The sequence below is a fragment of the Lathyrus oleraceus genome, chromosome 7, assembly GCF_024323335.1.
Source record: "Lathyrus oleraceus cultivar Zhongwan6 chromosome 7, CAAS_Psat_ZW6_1.0, whole genome shotgun sequence".
In the NCBI taxonomy this organism is placed as follows: Eukaryota; Viridiplantae; Streptophyta; class Magnoliopsida; order Fabales; family Fabaceae; genus Lathyrus; species Lathyrus oleraceus.
The window spans coordinates 23,945,257-23,950,613 of NC_066585.1; the positions used below are offsets into that span (position 1 = coordinate 23,945,257).

Here is a 5,357-nt window from a genome sequence, read left to right on the forward strand (position 1 = left end):
CGGGGACCAACTTCCTCAAATTTCGTACCCTGTTGTTACACCGTCTAGACTAAGCCATTATTAGCCGGTAAATGCAAAGAACCCGTAGTACCGGAAATTTTGTAGATCCTTTAGCGGAACCTGAACGTTACACTCGCACACGCCTCTTACTCGTCCTAATTAAGAAAGCTATGGCCGAGAATCGCGACCAGAGACCTCTTAAGGAATTTGCCCAACCCTCTGACGAGGAACCTAGTTCTAGTATAGTAAACCCCCTCATTCCTGCCAACAATTTTGAACTAAAACCATCTTTACTGCAATTAGTGCAATAGAAACAATACGCGGGTCTCGCTACTGAGAACCCAAATCAACATTTAAAAGTCTTTATCCAACTGGCCGACACCTTTAAATCCAACGGTGCTTCACCTGGTGCGATTCGTTTAAGATTATTTCCTTTCTCCCTCAGGGATAAAGCACGTTCGTGGTTAGATTCACTTCCAGCTAACTCAATAACTACCTGGGAAGACCTTAGGAGAGTATTCCTTGTTAGATATTTTTCCCCTAGTAAGACTGTTGTTCTTCGAAACCAAATAACTAGATTTACTAAAAACCAAGGAGAATCACTTTTTAAAGCTTGGGAGAGATACAAGGAGCTGTTAAGAGTCTGTCCACACCATGGCCTAGAATAGTGGCTGATCGTTCATACCTTCTACAATGGACTCCATTATAACACAAAGATGAGCATCGACGCTGCCGCTGGTGGCGCGCTGATGAATAAACCTTATCCTGAAGCTTGTGACCTAATTGAGGATATGGCCTAAAACCATTACCAATGGGGAACTGAACGAGCATCAGTAGAGAAAAAGGAGACCCAAGGTGGAATACATGAGATAAGTTCTATGGACATGATGCAAGCAAAAATGGACGCTTTAGCCCTTAAGGTCGAACATATTTCTACAAACTCTAACACCGTAGCGGTAGTCCACACAGAGTGTGAACTTTGTGGATCTAAAAGACACGAATCGGCGGAATGTAACCTTTTGAACGACCTGAACACCGACCAAGTGAATTACGCCCAAGGTAACCCATTTTCAAACACTTACAACCCTGGATGGAGGAATCACCCAAATTTTTCCTATAAAAACCAGAACCCTATCCAGAACTATGCACCTCAAATACCACAAGGTTTTCAAGCGCAAAAACAAAATCAACTTATGCAAGTTGTGCCCCAGAAGCCTAACCTGGAGAAGATCACGGAGAACTTTATATCAGGCCAGACTCAGCAAAATAAAGAATTCCTAAGCCAGAACATTCACGTAAACGAACTGATAACGCAATTAGAGACTAAAGTGGATCAGATAATTACTCACAATAAGATGCTTGAAACCCAAATCTCACAGGTAGCATAAAACCAAGCCCCGCAAACTACACTTGGAGGACAATTCCCTGGACAACCTCAAATCAACCCTCGAGGGCAAGCTAACGCTATCGCATTACGAAGTGGGACCGCTTACGAAGGGCCTCACAACCCAGCAATGAGCGAGTCCAAAGCTTCTATAGAAAATATACCTACCAACCAGGAAGAGGAACCGATGGAACCCGAAAAACAAACCGACCAAGAAGGAGAAGCCAAGGATAAAACTTATAAACCACCACCCCTGTACAAACAACCAATCCCATATCCGCAAAGACTTAAACAAACCAAAATCAATAACCAATACCAAAAGTTTATAAAAGTAATAGAGAAGCTTCATGTAGAGATTCCTTTCACCGAAGCCATCACCTAAATTCCATCTTACGCCAAATTTCTCAAAGACATCTTAACCAACAAGCGTAGGCTTGACGATCCCAAACCCTTGGAATGCAACTTTATTTCCGAGAATAAACTTGCTAAGAAGGAGAAAGACCCTGGGAGTTTTTCTATACCTTGCATTCTAGGGAGTCATGTGATCGACAAAGCTTTCCTAGACTTAGGTGCTAGTGTGAGTTTAATGCCCTTAGTTATGTGTAAAAGGTTAAACTTAGGAGAATTACAACCAACTAAGATGTCCCTCCAATTAGCCGATAGATCTGTTAAGTATCTTGTAGGCATATTAGAAGACATCCCCGTTAGGATCGATCAACTTTATATCCCGACAGACTTTATGGTCATGGATATCAAGGAAGACGACGACATCCCTATCCTTTTAGGTAGACCATTTTTATCAACAGCCGGAGCTATAATAGATGTTAAAAGAGGAAAATTAACTTTTGAAGTAGGAGATGAAAATATAAAGTTTATTCTTTCAAAGTTCCTGATGGCACCAATCATAGGAGATGCATGTTACACGATTGATATCATAGATGAATGCATAAGGGAATTTGATCAAGAAGAACCTATGATCGAACCATTTTCAAACCCGAATGAAAAGGATGACGAGCTAAAGGAAACGAAACCTCGCACTAACGAATGTTTGGCCCTTACTCCAGACCCTTCACCAAACTCTCAAAAACCAGCTCAAGAACTTAAGGAATTACCCAAGAACCTAAGATACGAGTTTTTGGATAAAGAAATGATCCGCCCAGTAATAGTTAGTGCCACCTTAAACCAAGAAGAGACAAATCGACTCTTGAATGTTTTACGAAGATACCCCTCTTCCTTAGGATACAACATATCTGATTTAAAAGGTATAAGCTCATCCATGTGTATGCACAGGATCTCGCTAGAGGAGGATTCAAAACCTTCCAGAGAACATCAGAGAAGAATCAACCCTGTAATGAGTGAGGTGGTAAAAAAGGAAGTACTTAAACTGCTAGAAGCTGGTATAATATATCAGATCTCCGATAGTAAATGGGTAAGTCCTATACATGTGGTACCCAAAAAAGGAGGCATCACAGTCGTGCAGAACGAGAAGGGCGAGCATGTGGCTAAACGTATAGAAGGAGGATGGCGTATGTACATAGACTATAGGAAACTCAATAAGGCAACTAGGAAAGACCATTTCCCCCTTCCATTCATAGATCAAATGCTTGAGCGTCTTGCCAGACACTCTTACTTTTGTTATCTGGATGGATATTATGGATTTCCAAATACCCATACACCCCGAGGATCAAGAGAAAACAACCTTCACCTGTCCTTACGGAATGTTTGCTTACAGACGAATGCCGTTTGAACTTTGCAATGCGCCAGCTACTTTCCAATGTTGTATGATGTCAATCTTTGCAGATTATCTCGACAGAATTATGGAAGTGTTCATGGATGATTTCTCGGTATGTGGGTTTGGCTTTGAGAATTGCCTCATTAATCTTGAGAAAATTCTAGAAAGATGCGTAGAAGTTAACCTTGTATTAAACTGAGAGAAGTGCCACTTTATGGTTAAAGAAGGCATAGTGTTAGGACATATAATATCTGAAAGAGGCATTGAGGTCGACAAAGCAAAGATAGAAGTGATAGAAAACCTTAACCCTCCTAAGATTGTTAGAGAAGTTCGAAGTTTTCTTGGACACGCCGATTTTTACCGACGCTTTATCAAATATTTCTCTAAAATAACAAAACCCCTGACCGGCCTTCTGATGAAAGACGTTGAATTCATTTTCGATGAAAAATGTATCGAAGCCTTTAATCATTTAAAACAAGCGCTAATTTCAGCACCCATTTTACAAACTCCGGATTGGACTCAACCTTTTGAAATAATGTGTGATGCTAGCAATTTCGCTGTAGGAGCTGTTTTAGGACAAAGAGAAAATAAGAAATTACATGTGATATATTACGCTACTAGAACCCTAGATGCCACTCAACTCAATTATACGACAATAGAGAAAGAACTCCTAGTTGTAGTTTTTGCAATTGATAAATTTAGGTCTTATCTTGTCGAATCTAAGATTATAGTCTATACAAACCATGCAGCTATCCATTACCTTCTAAGAAAAAAGGATGCGAAACCTAGGTTACTCAGATGGATCCTTTTGCTGCAAGAGTTCGACTTAGATATCCGAGACAAAAAAGGAACATAAAACGTAGTTGCTGACCATCTTTCCAGACTAGAGCATTTGAAGCCAGACCATTTACCTATAAATGATGACTTCACCTATGACAAATTGATAGCCAAGTTAGATACCGTTCCCCTTGAACCTGATAGAGACAACCTTGGAACAGTTTCAGAGATTAGCAGAGTACCATGGTACACTGATTTTGTGAATTATCTAGCCGCTGATATCATACCGTCTGACCTCAATTATCAACAAAAGAAGAAGTTATTTAAAGATGTAAGACATTTCTATTAGGACGAACCACTCCTTTTCAAAAGAAGAACAGATAACATCTTTCGACGTTGCGTCCCAGAAGAAGAAGTTAGAAATACCATAGAGCATTGTCACTCTTCACCCTACGATGGACATTCAAGCACATCCAAGACATACGCTAAGATCCTTCAAGCTGGTCTTTATTGGCCAAGACTATGGTGTGATGTACATACTTATATTGTCCAATGTGACCGGTGCCAGCACGTTGGAAACATCTCAAGACGCGACGGAATGCCTTTGAAGAACATCCAAGAAGTGGAATTATTTGATGTTTGGGGTATTGATTTCATGGGACCTTTTCCATCTTCAATGGGAAACAAGTATATTTTGGTAGCCGTCGACTATGTGTCCAAATGGATAGAAGCTATAGTCTCACCCACTAATGACACAAGAGTAGTCATCAAGATGTTTAAAAACAATATCTTCCCAAGATTTGGAGTACCACGACTTGTCATAAGTGATGGTGGATCACATTTTATATCCAGGATATTCGATAAGCTATTAAGAAAGTATGAAGTAAAACACAGAGTACCAACACCATATCATCCCCAGACTAATGGTCAAGTGGAAGTATCAAACAGAGAGATTAAGCAAATCTTGGAAAAAACTGTTTCAATATCTAGAAAAGTTTGGTCTGAAAAGCTAACAGAAGCATTGTGGGCTTACAGAACTGCCTACAAAACCCCTATTGGAACTACACCATACCAGTTAGTCTATGGAAAGTCATGCCACTTACCTTTTGAACTTAAGCACAAAGCATATTGGGTCATCAAGACCCTGAATTTGGAATACCTAGCATCTGGAGAGAAGCGAATCCTCGATATCCACAAATTGGAGGAACTCCGCCAGAATGCTTACGAGAATGCCATTATATACCAAGAAAGAACCAAAGCATGACATGACAAAAGGATTGTGAAAAAGGACTTTAATATAGGCGACTCTGATCTCCTTTTCAATTCCAAATTATGACTTTTTCCATGTAAGCTGCGTTCGAGATGGACAGGCCCCTTTAAGGTTTCAAAAATCCTCAAATCTTGAGCAGTTGAAATCCGGAACAATTCCTGTAATCCGTTTGTGGTAAACGGACAAATACTGAA

The 5,357-nt window shown here is 40.2% G+C and overlaps 1 non-coding gene across 1 annotated transcript; it reads right to left on the reverse strand.

Annotated features, from left to right (window-relative positions):
- Window positions 1-554: 554 nt before the first annotated feature.
- LOC127109210 (small nucleolar RNA R71) lies at window positions 555-661 on the reverse strand. Its single transcript, XR_007796549.1, has one exon. It is a non-coding gene; the product is annotated as a small nucleolar RNA R71 (small nucleolar RNA).
- Between the last annotated feature and the right edge of the window lie 4,696 nt (window positions 662-5,357).